This window comes from Melospiza melodia, chromosome 21 (genome assembly GCF_035770615.1).
Source record: "Melospiza melodia melodia isolate bMelMel2 chromosome 21, bMelMel2.pri, whole genome shotgun sequence".
NCBI classification, from domain to species: Eukaryota; Metazoa; Chordata; class Aves; order Passeriformes; family Passerellidae; genus Melospiza; species Melospiza melodia.
In genome coordinates, this window is record NC_086214.1 from 2,443,438 (window position 1) to 2,469,680 (window position 26,243).

The following is a 26,243-nucleotide window of genomic DNA, read 5'->3' on the forward strand; positions in this document are numbered from 1 at the left end:
GTAAATTATTCTGTCATTATGCTTTTTGCCTGAAAGTTCTGGCCATCATCCAATTGGAGTAATTAGAGGAGATTGAAGCCATCACACTGTACCTGTGCACACAATTCCTTCTCAGGAGTAATCCATGAAGCAACACTGACAAATCCACACCAGCAGCTGCTGCCACGCAGTCATGAAGCAGAGAATATGTATTTCTGCTACACTGGGAAAGCTGAAGATGCCTCTGCTGAGCTAATTTTAGTGACTGCCCACCACAGATGAGACCTTGTGGTCAGTCTCCAACAAGTCAGGGCAGTTCATATTGTGCCTAAATGAAGCAAGTCTAGTAATACATAGACCATGGAGCCTGAGGAAAGCCAGTAGCTGTGGGAGATTTGTTCCGTATCTTTCTTTTTACTAATTTATTGCAGTCAATTATTTCAAGAATGGAAACTTTTGGCATACCATTGGCTGGAAGGTTGGTCAGTCTTCCATTCATGACTCCTCTGAAAGCATCACCCCAGTGTTTTTATCAGTAGCTCTTCCATCATCAGGGCTCACACAGCATTTCCTGCAGCTCTTGCTGGAGTCAGGGAAAGGCACCAGGAGAAGGGGGAGAAAGCTGTGTGCAGAGACTGTGTCAGCTGAAGAGACATTTGTTTCCTCTGATTTGGCTGAATGGCTGCAGGAACCTTGCTGGCACTGCTGGCGGGGTGGCCTTTGGCAGGGCTGGGCAGAGTTTGGGGCCCAGGATCCCTCCTCTCGGTGGGACACCAGGGTGAGCAGCCCCTGTCCCAGGCAGGAGCAGAGGTTCTGTGGCTCTGCCCGGGGCACAGGGACCTGCCACTGCCACGAGCTCCTGCCGCGGCTCCTCTGGGGCAGCTCCTGCTCTGCAGCGATGATGGGCGCAGCTGGGGGGGCTGCAATGGAGGGGGGCTTCCAGTGGGCTCTGCTGGTCTGCCACACTGGAGCCAGCAGAGCTTCTGGAAGGACTCTCCTCTTGTGAGCTGCTGGAGGTGGAGCTGGCACTGGCCACAGAGCCGCTGTGCTCATCCCTGACAGGCCCAGAGCACAGCAGCCTCTGGGCCTCCTTGCTGCACGATGGCACTGAGGAGCCATGGACCAGAGGTTCAGTATGTGTGACTCAGTTTCCTGATAAACTGTGCTCAGAAAACCCTGCATCCCTCCTGCCAGATCTAAGACACTCCAAGAAATCTGTTGGCACATTGGGAACTCAGAATTGTTTGCATTTTGAACAATTGTCTTATGAGTGCTTTTGATTTTATTTGTCATTTTGTATTGATTCATTTGATCCTTCAGAGAAGCTTTCCTTATAATATAAAACATGGCGAATCGTGGAGACCCTGGGGGGCATTCCCTGGTCCATGGAGACACAAGAAGCTTCCCTCAAAAAGCTGTTAGACCCCATTGGCTCCTTCCCCTGTTCCTGTGTCTGTTCCTGTGTTCCTGAACCACACCTTCCCTATTCCCTGATCGGCCCCCTTATCTTTGTACTGCCCCGAGATCAGGGTCAGCCCCCAGGCCCCTGTGGAGACAAAGTGAGACCCTCTGTGTGTGGGTGCTGGGACCTGAACATCTCCCTCCACAGCTGTGGAGATCATGCAAAGGTCCTTTTTGCTTCTTTACAATGGACTGTGCTAGCAGCAACTCAGACTGCTACAGAGGAGAAGCTGCAGTACTGGCACCAAGATTTTGGCAACTTGACCATAGGCACAGAGGGCGTGCAGGATGCTGCTCTATGAATTCCTTAACCAGCCATCTCTGGTGCTGGCATATTCCCTCCAGCTTCTGGTGCAGCCAGGGCCACCTTTGGTCCAGTAGATGACATTGTTATTTGAAAAATTCGGCCCACTCCTTGGGCAGGAGGCCATCCACAGGCTCTGGTCCTGCAGCCCCTGCTCAGCTGGGGACAGTGTTCCCTGTGGGGAAGATGGAGCAGCCATCACAGGGTCTGGGGGGCTGCTTTCAGCAAGGTGGCCAGGCTCTCTCCCTGCTGGACTCTAGCAATTCTTTGGGGGAGCTGATGGCAAATTGTATGTAGTCCTGTTCATCCTACTCAGAAAACCTGACAGCTTCTATCATTCTAATGCAGAGTGGGCACGCTGGATTTCTCTTTGCCCACTGCAGGATGCAGCTCAGGCAGAACTGGTGGTGACAGGGCAGAGAAGAATTCACATCCTTCTTAGTGACCCGGCAGATGGGGCAGCTCCGTTCTGTCCCCATGGCCATGTCTGTCTGTCACAGCAGCAGGGAAGAGCTGAGGACCATGAGCTGCTCTCATTGGCAATCTTGCATGGCCAGAGCCCAAGCTCCAGCCAGAGTGGCCCAGGCTCTGTCAGTGCCCAAATAGAAGCAGAAAGGGATGTTGTATCACAATGCATTCCTTGGTGAAGGAGGTCCATAGCAGCCTCAAGAGGCACCTCAGACACTCAACAGTCAAGGCAGTAACATATGGAAAGGACACAGATGGCAGTTCATGGCTTGGAGAGCATTTGTAGATATATCCAAGGACCAATTTCCCAGGAACTCTCCACAGCTCTGGGATCTGCCCATCAGCTCTGTCAGAAGCTTCAGCAGAACAACCAAAGTCCTAAAAAGCAGCTCCCAGACACTTTTCCTACTACCCAGCCTGAGTAGCCGGGTTGCTTGCTGCAAAACACTCTTTTTCTCCTCTTCCCCAATGCCCTGTGGACACTTGCAGCCAAAATAAAAAGCTCCTGGCCCTCTGTGTGATGTGATAATACAGTTTTTATATATCCATGCCGGGATGAAAAAAGCTGTGCTGTGGGTCAGGAGAGGCCAGGACCCACTTGGCTTACCTGCAGGCTGAGGTGGTCCCAGCAGACATCCTGCTGCTTTTTTGGGGAATGTGTGAGGGGGAGTGGAGGGGGTGACAGAGAGCCCGAGATCCTAGAGTGGAAACTCAGCTCCAGAGAGCCAGTGCAGACTCTCCCTGCTGAATGCCTGCTGGGGCTGACAAAGAAGGAAATTGCCCCGATAACAGCCCGGTGGCACTGTGTCTCAGGGACAGGTACAGGGAGGTGACAACAAACAGCAGCATGGCCCGGTCTCACAGCTCCTAGGAAGCAGTGACAGAGGGGCTCATGTGCCAGAGATTTCAGAAACGCTGTCTTCTCAAAAGGCCACTCTGAAACCCCTCTCTTTGCCTCTTGGGTTTGTGTGTGCTTTTGACAGCCACAGCATCCTGGGGCAACGCGTTCCACGATTTCATTAAGCACTCCTTGAAAAGCACCTCCCATTGTTCACTGAGCTGCCAGCCTGGTCATTCCAGAGGGTGCTGCCTTGGTGGAGAGAAAAATCAATCTTCTGCCTTTCAGGGAGCTGAACGAGAAGGGACTCTTCACCATCCAACACCTGGCTGGGTCCCATGCAGAGGTCCTGCTTTAAAGCCTCCGTCAGGTTTGCTTGGCAGTTACCAGCGAGGTGAGAACATTGTTCTGAATTGTCCCCTATACTTCATACACGGTGTGTAGAGTAGGTATGTGCTTGTTCATCTCCATGTGTGCTCAGGGTCTGCCTTCATTTCTGGTTTTAGACCTGAGATTTCTAATTTCTGTCAGCTATCTGTAGGATCTGTGGGCACATGCAGCTGTATTTATTGCCAGGTCGGGTACCTGACACTCATCTTTGAGTGCAAATGCAGAAACTGAGACGCTACTGATTTTATTTCCCAGAGTTCCAGTCTCTGCCCAAGCTGTAATTCAACACTGCAAATTATTCTGTAGACCTGAGCCTGTGTTTCTGTTTCCTGGCTGAGTGCTTCAACTGCTGGTGTTGCTTTTTGGAACAGGAGCACCTGACTCTTTTATCTTTATCACCTGTGCATTTATGATTTGAAAGCAGCCCTTGTTTAATTTTCTAGTAAAAGGGCCTAAAATCAAAGCTGTGGACATTTAGAAGGGTTAAGTAGAACACTGAATGAAATTTTTATTTTAGGCCCACAGTGAGCAGGTCTGAGGCCGGAAATTGGTGCCAGAGTAAGTTCCTTTCTGTGCTTGTGCTCTCCTGCACTTGTAATTTTATGTTCCTCTGGACACAATGGGATGTGTTGTCATTTCCTGGGACTTTTGCTGAAGGCAACTGGTTTTCTTTTCAAGGTGATTCTTATGTTTCCCCTCCTGGCTTCCCCAGGTGACCAACCTCCGTTCCAAGGTGTCCTGCTCTGCCATTGTCACTCTGGGAGAGCTCTCTGGGACCTTGAAGAAGGACATGGACTCTGAGGTGGATGAGGGTGCTCAGGTCCTTCTCCAGATGGTGTCCATCTCCCAAGAATTTGTTCAGAAAGAAGCCAGTCAGAGCCTGGGGATCCTGGTGGAGAATGTGACTCCTGCAGGAGCAATGACTGCTCTCATGGACATGGGAGTCAAGTAGGTTCTTCTTCTTTTAGTGATATTCTTCAGCTTTGTGTGTGTGGGAGGGAGAAGGGATGAGACAGAGAATGGGAATGGTTGGAGGGAAGGGTCCTGTATCCTGCATCTTCTGGGAACTCAGTGACTTGATTCTCCAACCAACCTCACTTCTGTCCTCTCGTCACCTATTTCTGCCCTCCTGCAGCCCATCAGTTCTCAGAATCACAGAAGTGTAGAATATGGGGAGCTGGAAGGGGCCCATCAGGACCATGGAGTCCAGCTCCTGGCCTTGCCCAGAACAGCCCAAGGGTCACACCAAGTGCCTGAGATTGCTGTCCAAATGCTCCTTCAGCCCTGTCAGGCTTGGTGCTGTGACCACTGCCCTGGGGAGCCTGTTCCAGTGCCCAGCCACCCTCTGGGTGAAAAACCCTTTTCCTGATATCCAAACTAAAGCTCCTCTGACTCAGCTTCCTGCTGCTACCTGCAGTTCTCCCAGTCTGTCAGATTTTCCTAGATGTGGTGACTGATGGGGAAGGGAAAGTGCCTGCAAAGGCCAAGGATAGAGCCTTATGCTTTTGTGGGCAGAGGGGCAATTGCAATTGCAGCTGTGAGCAGTGTTTGGTATTTCACAGTGCTAACCACAGAGGCCCTGGGAAAACCATGTCTCCTCATGATGCCACTAACTTGGGAAATGAGGAGGGTCCTTGCTGGGGCATGGAGCACATGGGGGACAATCTGCTGGGTGTGGCACAGCCTGCACAGCAGGTGCAGCTCCTACCCAAAGAGGTCTTGTATGACTGTCCTGGCCTTAGAGCTCTACTTTCTATGGAAACTGATGTTTCATGTTAGCCTTGAGAAGATGAATCACTTTACAGGCACCTCCACAGGCTGACTGCCATGGGACAGTTGCAGCAAATGCTGCCTTAAATGTTGGTGCTGGGCCTGATAGTTCCCAAGAGACACTCTCTAGAAGAGGACAGCCTGGCTAAACTGCCTGCCACCCTTTCCTCAACTTTGCAATAGGGTCAAACATTCAGATGGATCCATTGCCAAGGCCCACAGAAGAAACAGGCTGCATTGCTGGATATTCTGCAACTTCACAGCCCACCACGTGTTTTCCCTGCATTTGTTGTTTTCCAAAGGTCTGCAGATTTGGGGATAAATGGGTGGAAAGAGCCTCAGTCCTGCTGTAGCTCTGTGTACTGGGTGCCCTCTGATGGGTCAGCATCAATTGTCCTTAATTTCTAAATTATTCATATGTCATCTATTTCTTTAATCTTTCTCCGAGTAAATACTGTGAAAGAAACTGAGTATCAGACAGTGCAGGGAGACTGAATTCCTCCCTCTCCCGTGCAGGCAGGCCTAGTGTGCAATGCTGCCTTTGTGTTTAGCTGGGGACAGAGCCTTGTGCAGGTGTCTGAAGGTGCAGGGAGAGCCCAGGCTCCTTCCCCCAGCAAGGGCAGGGAGCAGCTCTGGCCAAGGCCGGCGCTGCCGCTGCTCCTTGTCCCTGTGCCCAGGGTTTGCTCTCTCCTCCCCAGCAGCCGCCCCGCCCCGGGGCGCGAGTGTGCGGCCCAACTCCTCCTGTCCCTGGTGGAGAGAATTGGAGTCACCCAGCTCGCAGGCACCCCCAGCGCTGAGAGGCTGCCACACGTGGCAGGGAAGCTTGCTCAGGACTGCCACAAGGACACAAGTAATGATCTTCATTTCACCTCCCAAAACAGGAAAACCGCTTTGTGTCTGGCTGTAAAGGTGAAACCACACAAGAGTGGAAACTAAAGGGAATATGAAGTTACCTCACGGTGTGAATAAGGGTCATAGAATCATGGAATATGCTGAGTTGGAAGGGCCCATCAGGGTCATCGAGTCCATCTCCTGGCCATGTGCAGTGACCCCAAGAGTCACTCCATGTGCTTGAGAGCATTGTCCAAACTCTTCTTGAGCTCTGTCAGCCTTGGCACTGTGACCACTGCTCTGGGCTGCCTGGGCAAATGGCTGTACTGGGAAACCTTGGGTTGGCCATCAAAAAAGAGCATTGCCACCTTTTTCCTGTGGCTTGAAGGATTCTTTACTGAGATCAAAAGAGCTCAGATCAGCCAGTCCAACACTTTTGTTTGGCCTTAGGTGCACAACACAAAGCCAAAGTGTTGGCTAATGTTCATCACTGAAGGATCCCAACATCCATTTTTCATTAACTTCAGACTATCTAGAAATATTTCAGGGGTCTCTAGCCAAAATATTCAGTCTTTCTAAGCCTGTTCTGCAGATTTCTAGAATGCTGTTATCTGTGGCTCAGTGAGCTCCACATGTCTTCTTGAAGAAAACTGTAGTTTCCTAGTAGCAAAATCAACTCAAACCACAAAAATCCCCTTCCTTTGGTGATTAAATTCCTATTAATACCTGCCAAGAGCAAATAGCAGAGCAATCAGCTGTCTCTGTGCATACCCATAGTATAGAATAATCAATAGGATGCATGAGGTGTTTTGTCCTGGCTTCCCTGCCAGGTAAAGAAAGGCAAATGATTGTGCAATGGCAGCAAGACACTGCTAATAAGCTTTGACAACAAAGCAGATATGTTTTGCTTGCTCCCTGGGATCCTTTGAAGCCACAGAAGCACACCCCCAGTTTCAGAGTGAAATGGTATTTTTCTGTGGCCCCACATTCTCCTCTTGCCTCTTGTGTTCAGCTGACAGCACTGTGCAGTGTCAAGTGAGGTAAATCTCCCTCTTTGCTGAGTAGGCAATGCCTTCTTATGCAGGGATTGCACCTGATGAGTTTAAGGGATCAGTCTCTTCTGGTAACGCTCATCCTGTGTTTGTTCACTTTTGTTTTGTTTCCTTCCTTCATTCCTTCCTTCCTCAGGCATTATGGACAGGAGATGGTGAAGATGTTGCTCAATCATCAACAATTTAAAGCAGTTTTGGAACAATCTCTTTCCCCACGTGACCTGGAAGATGTTCTGACAAGAATTAAGAAGAAAATAAGTGCTTGGCAGGAGAAATGTCTCCTTTGTGCAAGTATTGCCACTGCTAATATGAAATCAAACATACCCAATCTGTCTTTAGCTCATTCCTCTTCTGCTGAATCATTTTGCTCCTGGGAATGAGCTGTTAATCCTCAGCCTGTTCATCTGCAGACCACAAAGGAAATGATATTATTAAGGAAAAAGTGGGGTTTTGAATATTTTCAATATCGGTCACAAAGAGGAAAGGGAAAGAGGAGAAAATGGATTTACATTTAAGCGTAAGCCCCCACCATGCTCTCCCTACCCTGCCCCCTGTAAAGCAATTAAGAGAGAATTGTGCTTTTCAAGATAACAGAGTCTTTGCAAAGGACACTGGAAGTAGTAGTGCCAAGAAAATTCCCAAATTTACAAAAGATGTCCAAGTCAATCCTAGTTACTACAATGACTGTCTGTCTTTTGGGAATACTGCCCTGCTGTCCAGCCATGTGGGGCTGGAAGAAGCTTGGAGAATTCAGCAGCATCCAGTGGAAAATCCTTTGTTTGTTTGGGGGAGGATTTTATATTGTGTTATCAACATTATAGAAGGGAGCCTGCCTTTGTGCAGGCACAGGGAGAGTGAGTGTTGAACCAAATTGACTTCCAACACAATGGGCCAACCCCCAAAAGAGTCCAATTTATTCTGTTGAATCCTTCACCAACACTCGTTGTCTGCCAGTTTGCATTATTCCCATTTATGCTCAAGACTAAGGAATTTGGGATTTTAGACTGCTGCTCAGTCTGGTAGCACCCATAACCTGCCTTGGGCTATTGAAAACAAAGAGTTGGCATCACTGACTCTCTGGTCTGTTTCCATCTGTAAGTTAGGAAATGTTTCCCTAAGCCTTGGTAGCAGTGATCCTGGCTCTAACTTATGTTTTCATCAGGGAATTTCCTGTTTTATACTCTAAAGATTGATGGGGTTTCTCTGTGTCTTTGTAGGGGATGGAAAACCAGAAGGCTGAAGGCCCATCTGTCAAGGAGCCGGTGAAGGAGAGGAACGATGGCTCAGAGGAGCCCCAGGCCACATTGTCTGCTGGCAAATGGTACTGAGCACTTTTGTCAGATGTGACAAAGCACATGACAAGCTTTACATGCCTCTTCCTCAGGAAAAACTGTCTGGCAGAGATGACCAAAGCCACAGATTTTTTCCTTTCCCTACTCTAGGATAAAAAATGTCTACTTGTGCATTGTGCTGAACACAACTTCTCTGGAGGGGTGTCCACAACAATGGAGAGACAAACAGACACCCATTGGTGGCAGCTCAGACGATCCAGTGCAGTGGCAAAGGCAGTGTTGTGGAGCCTGGGAGAGAGCCAAGGTTCTGCTGCATGACTTGGGACAAGTAAATTCAAACAATGTTGTAATCATATGATTGTATATCATATTTCCAGAGTCCCATACCTTCTTGGTAGTTTTCTCACAGCAGCTCTTCACAGCAGTGTCATTGTTGCTTCTCAGCCAGGGCTCCTCTGCAGCCCTCCCTGAATGCCTCACCCCCTTTTATCCCAGCTACCTCCACGGGCCAAAGCTGCTGCCCAATTAAGGACATCACAGCTGCAGCCCATTTACAATAACTAGAATCAGGGCAGGGTCACTTATACAATACAGAGATCTTTTACTGCCATACATATATTTACTCAGGCCCCTATAAAACAGGGATTTTTTTTCACCTGAGTGGAGTCTTTTTCATATGGGTGTTTTGATGAGAAATCTCAGTCTGGAAGCAAGATGCCATTCCACAAAGATGCAGTTCTCATCTGTGAGGTTTGGCCTGGCTGAATCATGATTTTCTTTCCCTCAAACAGTACCAAGTTTGAGTAGTAAGTAGCAAGGCAATTCCTGAAAAACTTCAGTCAACAGGTGTCTCAATGTGGACTTTTTGCCTTGATATTCTTGTCCTTCATGTAATCTGCTTGATGGACAGCATGTTTGGTTTATTTCCCCCTGTGCTGCAATCAGCATTTAAGACAGGAATTTGCTCCTTGCTGTCTCTTCATGGCAGCTGCAGAGCTGCTTGTACCTGTTCTCCTCTGATAGCAGAGGGGATTTATTGAGCTCTGTCCTGCTCAGCAGTGGCAGGAAAGTGACCACATGCCTCAGTAGCACAGCTGGCATCTTCCTGTGCTCATGGAAGAGACAGGTTGATCAGGAGAATTGTTCCCAGTGGGGTTGTTAAGCTGTGCATCTGGTCTCCAGGGAAGCAAATGAAATGTGAGCATAGTTCTGGGTGTCTGGCTTCTGTTTTTATCTCTGTTACTGATTTTCTGAATCTTTCAAATATGGCCCTGTTTATCTGTTCAGAATGCATCTGAGCTACTTTTCCAGATTGTCATGTCTGGTTGCAGAGACACTTCTCCAGAGTGATGAGTTTCCTTATTCTAAGACACACACGTCCCATATAAGGAGGCATTTAAACTTGGCAGTAGTGTCTCTCTTTCTCCACAAGACAAAGTGACCTGTGTGCCCTGGCAGCCATCTGAAGATAGATCAGATGCATCTCATCCTTGGCTTTCCTGAGTGAGCAGTGGTGAGAATGTCACTTGCAGATTGTCAGCCATACTGATTGTCATGAGGTCCACATTGTTCTTCAGATCCTCATGATTTTCCAGCTTGAAATCACATGATTAGGAAAGCTGCTCAAGATGTTTTGCCAACAATTAACTGCAGGTATTGTCTGTGGCTGCAGCTGTCTCCATAGAGAGCAGCAGGCACAACTTTGCCAGGCATTTTTCTGGGGAAGGCTGTGAGAAGATCAGAGAAAAGGATGAGAAACAATTCTTATCTTCACTTGCTGCACTTGTTGTTGTGAACATGTGGATTGTGTTATGGAGATTTGTTTACCAAAGGGTAATTTCTTAATTGGCCACTGGTGATGGTGTTTTGGATTCAATTGCCCAATCTGGTCTGTCTGTATCCGACTGTCTGTGAGGGCAGTGAGTTTCAGCATAGCAAAGCATAGCAATTGATCAGCCTTCTGGAATCATGGAGTCAATGCTAATTATTTCCACTATGGGGATGCCATGCTATGATAATTATCACCACCACGTCCTCTTTGGTTTTATTTTCCAGGGTGAAATCTCCCTCTGTTGGACACCTCCTACCCCTGCAAAAGCCCAGGTCACGTCACCTCCAGCTGTGGAAGAAACGGAGCTGCTCCAGAAGCTTCACCATCTCCTGGAAGCCAAGGGGTTTCAGGCACGGATGGAAGGAGTGGAACTCCTCCTAGACCTGTGCAAAACCAGCCCCCAGCTCATCTCCATTAACATTGCCCAAGTATGTAAGGTACCTTCACTGCTCCTTTCCTTTAGGTCCTGTCCTAAGCCTGTAGCAGCAAAGTTAATTCAGTGTGTCTTGGCACTCTGTCCTGGCTGTTTGGGACACGCTGGTCCCTCTCACCCAGACAAATGTAATTCAGGTCCAGGCTTCAGGACAAGTCATTTCAGTCCAGCTGTATTTGTCTGGCAGGTGCCTATTGATGCTGTTCATCAGATGATGGCAGAATTTTCTGCTGGTGTAACTGCTGCTCTCTCCTACTCCCAGCTGGGTGAAGTGAAGGGAATCCAGCCCCTGAAAGCACGGCAATTGTTCTCTAGACCAAAAATGGGTTTGCACAGGGAAGAGAAGTATCAGGCTGGGTTGGTTTAAACCCAGTTGTTTTATTTAAGAGTACTTCTATATACTCCATCTTGTCTTACACAGGCACAGCTCTGGCTACTCATTTCTATCCTTGTTCCTACTCCTCTTGGTAAAGACAGTGCTCTCCCTTCTTGGGGGTCTGTTTTTCTCTTTGGAAAAGGAGGAAAACAGCTAAGGACTCATCTCTGCCTTCTCCTCCCAGTAGCTGCTTTTTCCCTTTTTCCAGGGAAAGGTGCCTGATAATGAGGCTGTCAAGGGACTGGACCTGCTCTAATGAGAGCTGTACAGCACATGACATTTCACAAGTCCACCTGTCACTTAGAGAAATGGTCTGGGTCCTGGAAGAGTTGATCAGGGCCCTGCTCTTCTCCAGACACTGGCTCAGAAACAAACCTTAGAAAACTTAGATCTTCTCCAGCCATAGTTTTGGCAAAATCATCATTGCCCTCAGTACTTGAGGCAACTGTATAGAAAACCAGGCATTGTAAACATCTGCTTCCATTCAAAGCAAAGTACTCTTTGGCATTAAAAAATTGAATTGATTTAATGATTTATAGATGGAGAGAAATACCATGGGAACCATTCAGTCCCCAGCCAAACCTCCTAAAAACAGAAGAAAATCTTTCAACCAGCATGAGGTTGTGCCACCATTCCAGTGAGTGGCCCACAGGAAAACAGTGACATTGTGCAAGCGAGTGCTGACCTGACAGAAAGGATCACTTTCATCTTTGACATTGCTGACTGCTACAGCCACTCTTCAAACAGGGGCATTTGAATCCAGCTTTCACGTTGCTTGTTCTCTTCACAGATTTTTGATTATTTTGTCCTGAGAATACCTGACAGCCACAAGAAAGTGAAGCAGAGGGTGCTGGACGTGCTGGCTGAAATCACAGGAGCCCTGAAAGATGCCTTGAACCCGGTGATCATTGGTTTGGTGGAGGGAATAACAAAGAACCTGAACTCAAAGGATCCCAGGGTTCGTGGGGCAGCTGTGAAAGCACTGGGAGAATCCATTGCTCATTTGGGTAAGGCTGAGCCCTGGCAGGGACTCTCCTCAGCTTCGTCTCTGTCTCTCCTGCACAAGAGAGCGCTGAGTGCCTTGACAGCTGCTCTTGTCTGGGGAACCCTCCAGCTGACACCCACCAGAGGCTGTGCAGGTGCAGTCCTTATGCACCATCCCCAACAGGCTGGAATGGGATCAGCATTTCCCAGCAGTCCCAGGAGCCCTTGGCTCTGTGCTGCTTGTCTGAAGAGCAACTCCTGGGCTACAGCTCTGCTACAGTTCAGGGGCAAAGGGGGTTTGGAGTTTGCTTGGGCCCCGTCTGACTTCCCAAGTGAACAGCTTTGCTGTTGGCATGAAGGGACACTCACCCATCAGAGCTTCTGCAGGGCAGCCACCTGCAAGACTCTACATTAGAGGCATTAGCTGCCTATTTTCCACTTTTCTCCTTTGTCTTCTGTGTTCAAAGGGGAACTTGTGATTCACCAAGTTCATTTCTTTATATCAAACAGGTATAAACCCAGCTGTCAATGATGCCTTGTTCCACGTGTTGTTTTGCGTGGGGCAAGATGGCCACAGCAATTAACTACATAGGCAAGGGCTGCTCTAAATTCCTTTGCCACACAGATTTATGTCAGCTCTGAGAATGCTGCACTGGGGGAATATGCCTGAAAAAAGGAGTGTTGGAGAGGCAGGTCTTCAAGGGGAGCTTCCACTTTCTCCTCCCCAGCTGCTTTGTGAACTCAGGAACTGCCTGACTCAGTGCCTTTCTGTGTCCCAAGTATGGGGCTCTTCCTTTGTGCTCTGGGATGCAAAACCTTTTCACTGCTTCCATGTGACTGAACTCCTGAGGTCCCTGATGTGAAATGTTTTAACACAGCTCCTGCTACAGCAGACAACTTTGGATTTACAAATGTGAAAGGAGAGCTTTTCTTTTGGAATTTAAAACCCTGGCAAGTAGGCTGGAAGGAAAGAAGAAAAGGATTCAAAAATCCACAGAAATGTACTTTATTTTATAAAATGGGGTTGGCCTTGCCCTTTCGCCTATGACCTGAGCAAAGTGAGCAGAAACGTGTGTTTCCCTTGTAGATCAAGTGTCCCTGCTGAAAGAGTTCAGCTACCAATGGAATCACCTGAGTGGCCAAGCCCTGCTGGATGTCACCGAGCGTATCACAGGCATGGCCTCCCCTTCTGAGCCCAGAGCTCTTCCCAGGGAGCATTTACAGGGAATGCCTGTGAGCAGACAGCAGAGCAGCTCCTCCAAACCAGGAGGTGCTGAGCTTGTCCCTGCTGCCCCATGGCCAAGGCAGGTGGGTTTGGCAGGTTTTCCCTGGCTGCTGCAGGGCTGGGCAGCACCTGAGATGGGGGCGGCGCTCGTCCTGGGGCTGAGCTCTCACTGGGGCATCTCAGAACCACCTCCAGCAAAGGGAGGGCTAAAAATGCCCCAGCTGGCTCCTCTCTGGGGAGCTCAGGGACATCTGTGATCTTTGAGGGGAAATGGTGGCAAATGCTGTTTCAGGGCATCCGTTTATTTTGTCCTCACAGAATTCTTGTTTTTCTCTTGGAAAGTTTTGAGGCTGAACCGTGCAGGGCCTGGGGGTCACAGCTTAGGCCAGAACTCAACAGAGGTACCAGAGGCACAGGTTTAGTGCAAGGCAGCCTCTGGGGCACAGGGACAGAAGCAGAGTGCTGAGGCTCCCTGCCTGTGCTCTCAGAGGGGCCTTGGACTGAGCCTTTCAGGGTGTGCAAACAGTGTCTGCCTGTGTCAGCGCTGCCCAAAATGCTACACATGCAGCTGATAATTGATTCCTCAGAGGAGCTTGCTGTGTCAGCAAGAGCCAAGGAATAGAAAAAGGATAATCTCAATATATAGCAGAGAAGATGATTGATAGCCTTGCTTCAACTGGGGCTAATTCCACTGCTAATTATGCCAATTTCTTTGAATGTAAGGTTTAATACACTTTGTGTCTTCATTAGGAATCTCAAAAGGGCATGTTCTGAGACTGGGAATGTCAAAGGCCCTTTAAAGAGCATTTGAATAAAGCAGATCTCCAGCAATAGGAAATTTAGTTTAGCAGTTCTTTTGATCTCTTTTTCAAATAAAGGAATTAACCATAAATTAGGACTACTTTAGAAAAAGCAGATGTTCTCTCTGAGATTTAGCAGGACCAGACACCTGTTCCTCACGTTCAGTAGTCACCGATGTCTTTAATTGCATTTAAACTCAGATGAATTCCCATTTTAAAATGGGTACCATAACCCTTTTCTGCTTAGCAGAATTGGTTTTGGGTACTTGCAGGAGCTCTTTCAATGTTGATGTCTGCTGGTGGATTAACAGCATAGAGAAAATGAAGTCTCTTCCACCACAGAATATTAAATGGCTGCTAGATAACATTTTGTCTGATCAGAAAATAAGAATGATCTCAAGAGCATTTCAGGTTTTGATCTCTATGACTAATCTGCCATGCAAGAAGCCTGTTGGTAGTAAATATTTGTCTGTGTTTGATATAGTTCAGTTCAGAAAATGGGCAGAGAGATTTCAGAGACAATGTGAGAAAACACTCGTGTTTTGGTTACATTTCAGTCCTCTGTGTAGCACTTTTGTTGCTCTGTGCCCCTATTTCAGTGGACATTATAAGAAAAAATGCCATAACCATTGGGAGGGGAAGTGGCATTAAAATGTGGAGATGCCCAAATGCCAAGGCAATGGGGTCTGGGTAATTCTCTACGACACCCTAAGGTTTCAAACAGCTCTTTGTTGGAAGAGCTGTTTACCTAGGAAGGTAAATCATTCTAGGTATAAGGATGGTGCCAAGGAAAATCTATGAAAGCAGCCATGTTGTGGCACTTTTGCACTCGCTTTTGGATGCCTTTCACAGCTCCAGTGTGCCTGGAGGTCTGGGATCCTGATTTTAAAAACCTACCACTAGGCCTACCTATCCTGAACCCGACGACGAGAAAGGCAAATCAGCCAGGAATTAGGGATGTCCTCAAGGAAATAGCTGGGGAGGCAGGCATGTTGTGGTACTTTTGTGCACTTCTTGGGTAGTCCTTGGCAGCTGCTGTGTTCTTAGAACTCAGGGCTTTCTGGTTAAAAGAACACTAACCCTAGGCATAACTCAAACCTCAACGCTAGGAAGGAAAATCAGCCTATGGTTGGGGATGGCCTCATGGGAATAGCAGTGGAGGCAGCCAAGTTGTGTCACTTTTGCGCTCCCCTTGGGATGCCTTGAAGAGCTGCAGTGTGCCTGGAGCACAGGGCTTCCTGGTTTTAAAAGTCCTAGGCCTAAGCCTAACAGTAACCCTAGGAAGGTAAATCAGCCCAGGTATAGGGATGGTGCCAAGGAAAAAGCTGTGAAAGCAGCCATGTTGTGGCACTTTTGCACTCCCTTTTGGATGCCTTTCACAGCTCCTGTGTGCCTGGAGGTCTGGGCTTCCTGATTTTAAAAATCCTAGCACTAGGCCTACCTAACCCGAACCCGACGACGAGAAAGGCAAATCAGCCAGGAATTAGGGAAGTCCCCAAGGAAATAGCTGTGGAGGCAAGCATGTTGTGGTACTTTTGTGCACTTCTTGGGTAGTCCTTGGCAGCTGCTGTGTTCTTGGAACTCAGGGCTTTCTGGTTAAAAGAACACTAACCCTAGGCCTAACTCAAACCTCAACGCTAGGAAGGAAAATCAGCCTATGGTTGGGGATGGTCTCATGGAAATAGCAGTGGTGGCAGCCAAGCTGTGTCACTTTTGCGCTCCCCTTGGGATGCCTTGAACAACTGCAGTGTGCCTGCAGCATAGGGCTTCCTGGTTTTAAAAGTCCTAGGCCTAAGCCTAACAGTAACCCTAGGAAGGTAAATCAGCCGGGTATTAGGGTTCTTCCTAAGGAAAAAGCTGTGAAAGCAGCCATGTTGTGGCACTTTTGCACTCGCTTTTGGATGCCTTTCACAGTTCCAGTGTGCCTGGAGGTCTGGGCTTCCTGGTTCAAAAATCCTAGCCGTAAACTGAACCCTAACCCTATCTCTAGGCAGATAAATCAGCCTAGCTATAGGGATGGTGCCAAGGAAAAAGCTGTGAAAGCAGCCATGTTGTGGCACTTTTGCACTCCCTTTTGAATGCCTTTCATAGCTCCAGTGTGCCTGGAGGTCTGGGCTTCCTGATTTTAAAAATCCTAGCACAAGGCCTACCTAACCCCAACTCGACGACGAGAAAGGCAAATCAGCCAGGAATTAGGGATGTCCCCAAGGAAATAGCTGTGGAGGCAGGCCTGTTGTGGTACTTTTGTGCTCTTCTTGGGTAGTCCTTCGCAGCTGCTGTGTTCTTGGAACTCAGGGCTTTCTGGTTAAAAGAACACTAACCCTAGGCCTAACTCAAACCTCAACGCTAGGAAGGAAAATCAGCCTATGGTTGGGGATGGTCTCATGGAAATAGCAGTGGTGGCAGCCAAGTTGTGTCACTTTAGCGTTCCCCTTGGGATGCCTTGAACAGCTGCAGTGTGCCTGGAGCACAGGGCTTCCTGGTTTTAAAAGTCCTAGGCCTAAGCCTAACACTAACCCTAGGAAGGTAAATCAGCCGGGTATTAGGGTTCTTCCTAAGGAAAAATCTGTGAAAGCAGCCATGTTGTGGCACTTTTGCACTCCCTTTTGGATGCCTTTCACAGCTCCAGTGTGCCTGGAGGTCTGGGATCCTGATTTTAAAACCTGCCACTAGGCCTACCTATCCCGAACCCGACGACGAGAAATGCAAATCAGCCAGGAATTAGGGATGTCCTCAAGGAAATAGCTGGGGAGGCAGGCATGTTGTGGTACTTATGGGCACTTCTTGGGTAGTCCTTGGCAGCTGCTGTGTTCTTGGAACTCAGGGCTTTCTGGTTAAAAGAACACTAACCCTAGTCATAACTCAAACCTCAACGCTAGGAAGGAAAATCAGCCTATGGTTGGGGATGGTCTCATGGAAATAGCAGTGGTGGCAGCCAAGTGGTGTCACTTTTGCACTCCCCTTGGGATGCCTTGAACAGCTGCAGTGTGCCTGGAGCACAGGGCTTCCTGGTTTTAAAAGTCCTAGGCCTAAGCCTAACAGTAACCCTAGGAAGGTAAATCAGCCTAGGTATAGGGATGGTGCCAAGGAAAAAGCTGTGAAAGCAGCCATGTTGTGGCACTTTTGCACTCGCTTTTGGATGCCTTTCATAGCTCCAGTGTGCCTGGAGGTCTGGGCTTCCTGATTTTAAAAATCCTAGCACAAGGCCTACCTAACCCGAACCCGACGACGAGAAAGGCAAATCAGCCAGGAATTAGGGATGTCCCCAAGGAAATAGCTGTGGAGGCAGGCCTGTTGTGGTACTTTTGTGCTCTTCTTGGGTAGTCCTTCGCCGCTGCTGTGTTCTTGGAACTCAGGGCTTTCTGGTTAAAAGAACACTAATCCTAGGCCTAATTCAAACCTCAACGCTAGGAAGGAAAATCAGCCTATGGTTGGGGATGGTCTCATGGAAATAGCAGTGGTGGCGGGAAAGTTGTGTCACTTTTGCGCTTCCCTTGGGATGCCTTGAACAGTTGCAGTTTGACTTGAGCAGAGGGCTTCCTGGTTTTAAAAGTCCTAGGCCTAAGCCTAACAGTAACCCTAGGAAGGTAAATCAGCCTAGGTATAGGGATGGTGCCAAGGAAAAAGCTGTGAAAAGAGCCATGTTGTGGCACTTTTGCACTCGCTTTTGGATGCCTTTCATAGCTCCAGTGTGCCTGGAGGTCTGGGCTTCCTGATTTTAAAAATCCTAGCACAAGGCCTACCTAACCCCAACCTGACGACGAGAAAGGCAAATCAGCCAGGAATTAGGGATGTCCTCAAGGAAATAGCTGGGGAAGCAGGCATGTTGTGCTACTTTTGTGGTCTTCTTGGGTAGTTCTTCGCAGTTGCTGTGTTCTTAGAACTCAGGGCTTTCTGGTTAAAAGAACACTAACCCTAGGCATAACTCAAACCTCAACGCTAGGAAGGAAAATCAGCCTATGTTTGGGGATGGTCTCATGGAAATAGCAGTGGTGGCAGCCAAGTTGTGTCACTTTTGCACTCCCCTTGGGATGCCTTGAACAGCTGCAGTGTGCCTGGAGCACAGGGCTTCCTGGTTTTAAAAGTCCTAGGCCTAAGCCTAACAGTAACCCTAGGAAGGTAAATCAGCCAAGCTATAGGGATGGTACCAAGGAAAAAGCTGTGAAAGCAGCCATGTTGTGGCACATTTGCACTCGCTTTTGGATGCCTTTCATAGCTCCAGTGTGCCTGGAGGTCTGGGCTTCCTGCTTTTAAAAATCCTAGCATTAGGCCTACCTAACCCCAACCCGACGACGAGAAAGGCAAATCAGCCAGGAATTAGGGATGTCCCCAAGGAAATAGCTGTGGAGGCAGGCCTGTTGTGGTACTTTTGTGCTCTTCTTGGGTAGTCCTTCGCAGCTGCTGTGTTCTTGGAACTCAGGGCTTTCTGGTTAAAAGAACACTAACCCTAGGCACAACTCAAACCTCAACGCTAGGAAGGAAAATCAGCCTATGGTTGGGGATGGTCTCATGGAAATAGCAGTGGTGGCAGCCAAGCTGTGTCACTTTTGCGCTCCCCTTGGGATGCCTTGAACAACTGCAGTGTGCCTGAAGCATAGGGCTTCCTGGTTTTAAAAGTCCTAGGCCTAAGCCTAACAGTAACCCTAGGAAGGTAAATCAGCCGGGTATTAGGGTCCTTCCTAAGGAAAAAGCTGTGAAAGCAGCCATGTTGTGGCACTTTTGCACTCGCTTTTGGATGCCTTTCACAGTTCCAGTGTGCCTGGAGGTCTGGGTTCCCTGGTTCAAAAAATCCTAGCCCTAAACTGAACCCTAACCCTAACTCTAGGCAGATAAATCAGCCTAGCTATAGGGATGGTGCCAAGGAAAAACCTGTGGAAGCAGCCATGTTGTGGCACTTTTGCACTCCCTTTTGGATGCCTTTCATAGCTCCAGTGTGCCTGGAGGTCTGGGCTTCCTGATTTTAAAAATCCTAGCATTAGGCATCCCTAACCCCAACCCGACGACGAGAAAGGCAAATCAGCCAGGAATTAGGGATGTCCCCAAGGAAATAGCTGTGGAGGCAGGCCTGTTGTGGTACTTTTGTGCTCTTCTTGGGTAGTCCTTCGCAGCTGCTGTGTTCTTGGAACTCAGGGCTTTCTGGTTAAAAGAACACTAACCCTAGGCCTAACTCAAACCTCAACGCTAGGAAGGAAAATCAGCCTATGGTTGGGGATGGTCTCATGGAAATAGCAGTGGTGGCAGCCAAGTTGTGTCACTTTAGCGTTCCCCTTGGGATGCCTTGAACAGCTGCAGTGTGCCTGGAGCACAGGGCTTCCTGGTTTTAAAAGTCCTAGGCCTAAGCCTAACAGTAACCCTAGGAAGGTAAATCAGCCGGGTATTAGGGTTCTTCCTAAGGAAAAATCTGTGAAAGCAGCCATGTTGTGGCACTTTTGCACTCCCTTTTGGATGCCTTTCACAGCTCCAGTGTGCCTGGAGGTCTGGGATCCTGATTTTAAAACCTGCCACTAGGCCTACCTATCCCGAACCCGACGACGAGAAATGCAAATCAGCCAGGAATTAGGGATGTCCTCAAGGAAATAGCTGGGGAGGCAGGCATGTTGTGGTACTTATGGGCACTTCTTGGGTAGTCCTTGGCAGCTGCTGTGTTCTTGGAACTCAGGGCTTTCTGGTTAAAAGAACACTAACCCTAGTCATAACTCAAACCTCAACGCTAGGAAGGAAAATCAGCCTATGGTTGGGGATGGTCTCATGGAAATAGCAGTGGTGGCAGCCAAGTGGTGTCACTTTTGCACTCCCCTTGGGATGCCTTGAACAGCTGCAGTGTGCCTGGAGCACAGGGCTTCCTGGTTTTAAAAGTCCTAGGCCTAAGCCTAACAGTAACCCTAGGAAGGTAAATCAGCCTAGGTACAGGGATGGTGCCAAGGAAAAAGCTGTGAAAGCAGCCATGTTGTGGCACTTTTGCACTCGCTTTTGGATGCCTTTCATAGCTCCAGTGTGCCTGGAGGTCTGGGCTTCCTGATTTTAAAAATCCTAGCACTAGGCCTACCTAACCCGAACCCGACGACGAGAAAGGCAAATCAGCCAGGAATTAGGGATGTCCCCAAGGAAATAGCTCTGGAGGCAGGCCTGTTGTGGTACTTTTGTGCTCTTCTTGGGTAGTCCTTCGCCGCTGCTGTGTTCTTGGAACTCAGGGCTTTCTGGTTAAAAGAACACTAATCCTAGGCCTAATTCAAACCTCAACGCTAGGAAGGAAAATCAGCCTATGGTTGGGGATGGTCTCATGGAAATAGCAGTGGTGGCGGGAAAGTTGTGTCACTTTTGCGCTTCCCTTGGGATGCCTTGAACAGTTGCAGTTTGACTTGAGCAGACGGCTTCCTGGTTTTAAAAGTCCTAGGCCTAAGCCTAACAGTAACCCTAGGAAGGTAAATCAGCCTAGGTATAGGGATGGTGCCAAGGAAAAAGCTGTGAAAAGAGCCATGTTGTGGCACTTTTGCACTCGCTTTTGGATGCCTTTCATAGCTCCAGTGTGCCTGGAGGTCTGGGCTTCCTGATTTTAAAAATCCTAGCACAAGGCCTACCTAACCCCAACCTGACGACGAGAAAGGCAAATCAGCCAGGAATTAGGGATGTCCTCAAGGAAATAGCTGGGGAAGCAGGCATGTTGTGCTACTTTTGTGGTCTTCTTGGGTAGTTCTTCGCAGTTGCTGTGTTCTTAGAACTCAGGGCTTTCTGGTTAAAAGAACACTAACCCTAGGCATAACTCAAACCTCAACGCTAGGAAGGAAAATCAGCCTATGTTTGGGGATGGTCTCATGGAAATAGCAGTGGTGGCAGCCAAGTTGTGTCACTTTTGCACTCCCCTTGGGATGCCTTGAACAGCTGCAGTGTGCCTGGAGCACAGGGCTTCCTGGTTTTAAAAGTCCTAGGCCTAAGCCTAACAGTAACCCTAGGAAGGTAAATCAGCCAAGCTATAGGGATGGTACCAAGGAAAAAGCTGTGAAAGCAGCCATGTTGTGGCACATTTGCACTCGCTTTTGGATGCCTTTCATAGCTCCAGTGTGCCTGGAGGTCTGGGCTTCCTGCTTTTAAAAATCCTAGCATTAGGCCTACCTAACCCCAACCCGACGACGAGAAAGGCAAATCAGCCAGGAATTAGGGATGTCCCCAAGGAAATAGCTGTGGAGGCAGGCCTGTTGTGGTACTTTTGTGCTCTTCTTGGGTAGTCCTTCGCAGCTGCTGTGTTCTTGGAACTCAGGGCTTTCTGGTTAAAAGAACACTAACCCTAGGCACAACTCAAACCTCAACGCTAGGAAGGAAAATCAGCCTATGGTTGGGGATGGTCTCATGGAAATAGCAGTGGTGGCAGCCAAGCTGTGTCACTTTTGCGCTCCCCTTGGGATGCCTTGAACAACTGCAGTGTGCCTGAAGCATAGGGCTTCCTGGTTTTAAAAGTCCTAGGCCTAAGCCTAACAGTAACCCTAGGAAGGTAAATCAGCCGGGTATTAGGGTCCTTCCTAAGGAAAAAGCTGTGAAAGCAGCCATGTTGTGGCACTTTTGCACTCGCTTTTGGATGCCTTTCACAGTTCCAGTGTGCCTGGAGGTCTGGGTTCCCTGGTTCAAAAAATCCTAGCCCTAAACTGAACCCTAACCCTAACTCTAGGCAGATAAATCAGCCTAGCTATAGGGATGGTGCCAAGGAAAAACCTGTGGAAGCAGCCATGTTGTGGCACTTTTGCACTCCCTTTTGGATGCCTTTCATAGCTCCAGTGTGCCTGGAGGTCTGGGCTTCCTGATTTTAAAAATCCTAGCATTAGCCATCCCTAACCCCAACCCGACGACGAGAAAGGCAAATCAGCCAGGAATTAGGGATGTCCCCAAGGAAATAGCTGTGGAGGCAGGCATGTTGTGGTACTTTTGTGCTCTTCTTGGGTAGTTCTTCGCAGTTGCTCTGTTCTTACAACTCAGGGCTTTCTGGTTAAAAGACCACTAACCCTAGGCCTAACTCAAACCTCAACGCTAGGAAGGAAAATCAGCCTATGGTTGGGGATGGTCTCATGGAAATAGCAGTGGTGGCAGCCAAGTGGTGTCACTTTAGCGTTGCCCTTGGGATGCCTTGAACAGCTGCAGTGTGCCTGGAGCAGAGGGCTTCCTGGTTTTAAAAGTCCTAGGCCTAAGCCTAACAGTAACCCTAGGAAGGTAAATCAGCCTAGGTATAGGGATGGTGCCAAGGAAAAAGCTGTGAAAGCAGCCATGTTGTGGCACTTTTGCACTCGCTTTTGGATGCCTTTCATAGCTCCAGTGTGCCTGGAGGTCTGGGCTTCCTGATTTTAAAAATCCTAGCACAAGGCCTACCTAACCCGAACCCGACGACGAGAAAGGCAAATCAGCCTGGAATTAGGGATGTCCCCAAGAAAATAGCTGTGGAGGCAGGCCTGTTGTGGTACTTTTGTGCTCTTCTTGGGTAGTCCTTCGCCGCTGCTGTGTTCTTGGAACTCAGGGCTTTCTGGTTAAAAGAACACTAACCCTAGGCTTAACTCAAACCTCAACGCTAGGAAGGAAAATCAGCCTATGGTTGGGGATGGTTTCATGGAAATCGCTGTGGAGGCAGCCAAGTTGTGTCACTTTTGCACTCCCCTTGGGATGCCTTGAACAGCTGCAGTGTGCCTGGAGCACAGGGCTTCCTGGTTTTAAAAGTCCTAGGCCTAAGCCTAACAGTAACCCTAGGAAGGTAAATCAGCCAAGCTATAGGGATGGTGCCAAGGAAAAAGCTGTGAAAGCAGCCATGTTGTGGCACTTTTGCACTCGCTTTTGGATGCCTTTCATAGCTCCAGTGTGCCTGGAGGTCTGGGCTTCCTGCTTTTAAAAATCCTAGCATTAGGCCTAGCTAACCCCAACCCGACGACGAGAAAGGCAAATCAGCCAGGAATTAGGGATGTCCCCAAGGAAATAGCTGTGGAGGCAGGCCTGTTGTGGTACTTTTGTGCTCTTCTTGGGTAGTCCTTTGCAGCTGCTGTGTTCTTAGAACTCAGGGCTTTTTGGTTAAGAGAACACTAACCCTAGGCCTAACTCAAACCTCAACGCTAGGAAGGAAAATCAGCCTATGGTTGGGGATGGTCTCATGGAAATAGCAGTGGTGGCAGCCAAGTTGTGTCACTTTTGCGCTCCCCTTGGGATGCCTTGAACAGCTGCAGTGTGCCTGGAGCACAGGGCTTCCTGGTTTTAAAAGTCCTAGGCCTAAGCCTAACAGTAACCCTAGGAAGGTAAATCAGCCTTGGTATAGGGATGGTGCCAAGGAAAAAGCTGTGAAAGCAGCCATGTTGTGGCACTTTTGCACTCGCTTTTGGATGCCTTTCATAGCTCCAGTGTGCCTGGAGGTCTGGGCTTCCTGCTTTTAAAAATCCTAGCATTAGGCCTACCTAACCCCAACCCGACGACGAGAAAGGCAAATCAGCCAGGAATTAGGGATGTCCCCAAGGAAATAGCTGTGGAGGCAGGCCTGTTGTGGTACTTTTGTGCTCTTCTTGGGTAGTCCTTCGCCGCTGCTGTGTTCTTGGAACTCAGGGCTTTCTGGTTAAAAGAACACTAACCCTAGGCATAACTCAAACCTCAACGCTAGGAAGGAAAATCTGCCTATGGTTGGGGATGGTCTCATGGAAATAGCTGTGGAGGCTGCCAAGTTGTGTCACTTTAGCGTTCCCCTTGGGATGCCTTGAACGGCTGCAGTGTGCCTGGAGCAGAGGGCTTCCTGGTTTTAAAAGTCCTAGGCCTAAGCCTAACAGTAACCCTAGGAAGGTAAATCAGCCGGGTATTAGGGTCCTTCCTAAGGAAAAAGCTGTGAAAGCAGCCATGTTGTGGCACTTTTGCACTCGCTTTTGGATGCCTTTCACAGTTCCAGTGTGCCTGGAGGTCTGGGTTCCCTGGTTCAAAAAATCCTAGCCCTAAACTGAACCCTAACCCTAACTCTAGGCAGATAAATCAGCCTAGCTATAGGGATGGTGCCAAGGAAAAACCTGTGGAAGCAGCCATGTTGTGGCACTTTTGCACTCCCTTTTGGATGCCTTTCATAGCTCCAGTGTGCCTGGAGGTCTGGGCTTCCTGATTTTAAAAATCCTAGCATTAGGCATCCCTAACCCCAACCCGACGACGAGAAAGGCAAATCAGCCAGGAATTAGGGATGTCCCCAAGGAAATAGCTGTGGAGGCAGGCATGTTGTGGTACTTTTGTGCTCTTCTTGGGTAGTTCTTCGCAGTTGCTCTGTTCTTACAACTCAGGGCTTTCTGGTTAAAAGACCACTAACCCTAGGCCTAACTCAAACCTCAACGCTAGGAAGGAAAATCAGCCTATGGTTGGGGATGGTCTCATGGAAATAGCAGTGGTGGCAGCCAAGTGGTGTCACTTTAGCGTTGCCCTTGGGATGCCTTGAACAGCTGCAGTGTGCCTGGAGCAGAGGGCTTCCTGGTTTTAAAAGTCCTAGGCCTAAGCCTAACAGTAACCCTAGGAAGGTAAATCAGCCTAGGTATAGGGATGGTGCCAAGGAAAAAGCTGTGAAAGCAGCCATGTTGTGGCACTTTTGCACTCGCTTTTGGATGCCTTTCATAGCTCCAGTGTGCCTGGAGGTCTGGGCTTCCTGAATTTAAAAATCCTAGCACAAGGCCTACCTAACCCGAACCCGACGACGAGAAAGGCAAATCAGCCTGGAATTAGGGATGTCCCCAAGAAAATAGCTGTGGAGGCAGGCCTGTTGTGGTACTTTTGTGCTCTTCTTGGGTAGTCCTTCGCCGCTGCTGTGTTCTTGGAACTCAGGGCTTTCTGGTTAAAAGAACACTAACCCTAGGCTTAACTCAAACCTCAACGCTAGGAAGGAAAATCAGCCTATGGTTGGGGATGGTTTCATGGAAATCGCTGTGGAGGCAGCCAAGTTGTGTCACTTTTGCACTCCCCTTGGGATGCCTTGAACAGCTGCAGTGTGCCTGGAGCACAGGGCTTCCTGGTTTTAAAAGTCCTAGGCCTAAGCCTAACAGTAACCCTAGGAAGGTAAATCAGCCAAGCTATAGGGATGGTGCCAAGGAAAAAGCTGTGAAAGCAGCCATGTTGTGGCACTTTTGCACTCGCTTTTGGATGCCTTTCATAGCTCCAGTGTGCCTGGAGGTCTGGGCTTCCTGCTTTTAAAAATCCTAGCATTAGGCCTACCTAACCCCAACCCGACGACGAGAAAGGCAAATCAGCCAGGAATTAGGGATGTCCCCAAGGAAATAGCTGTGGAGGCAGGCCTGTTGTGGTACTTTTGTGCTCTTCTTGGGTAGTCCTTTGCAGCTGCTGTGTTCTTAGAACTCAGGGCTTTTTGGTTAAGAGAACACTAACCCTAGGCCTAACTCAAACCTCAACGCTAGGAAGGAAAATCAGCCTATGGTTGGGGATGGTCTCATGGAAATAGCAGTGGTGGCAGCCAAGTTGTGTCACTTTTGCGCTCCCCTTGGGATGCCTTGAACAGCTGCAGTGTGCCTGGAGCACAGGGCTTCCTGGTTTTAAAAGTCCTAGGCCTAAGCCTAACAGTAACCCTAGGAAGGTAAATCAGCCTAGGTATAGGGATGGTGCCAAGGAAAAAGCTGTGAAAGCAGCCATGTTGTGGCACTTTTGCACTCGCTTTTGGATGCCTTTCATAGCTCCAGTGTGCCTGGAGGTCTGGGCTTCCTGCTTTTAAAAATCCTAGCATTAGGCCTACCTAACCCCAACCCGACGACGAGAAAGGCAAATCAGCCAGGAATTAGGGATGTCCCCAAGGAAATAGCTGTGGAGGCAGGCCTGTTGTGGTACTTTTGTGCTCTTCTTGGGTAGTCCTTCGCCGCTGCTGTGTTCTTGGAACTCAGGGCTTTCTGGTTAAAAGAACACTAACCCTAGGCATAACTCAAACCTCAACGCTAGGAAGGAAAATCTGCCTATGGTTGGGGATGGTCTCATGGAAATAGCTGTGGAGGCTGCCAAGTTGTGTCACTTTAGCGTTCCCCTTGGGATGCCTTGAACGGCTGCAGTGTGCCTGGAGCAGAGGGCTTCCTGGTTTTAAAAGTCCTAGGCCTAAGCCTAACAGTAACCCTAGGAAGGTAAATCAGCCTAGGTATAAGGATGGTGCCAAGGAAAAAGCTATGAGAGCAGCCATGTTGTGGCACTTTTGCACTCCCTTTTGGATGCCTTTCACAGCGCCAGTGTGCCTG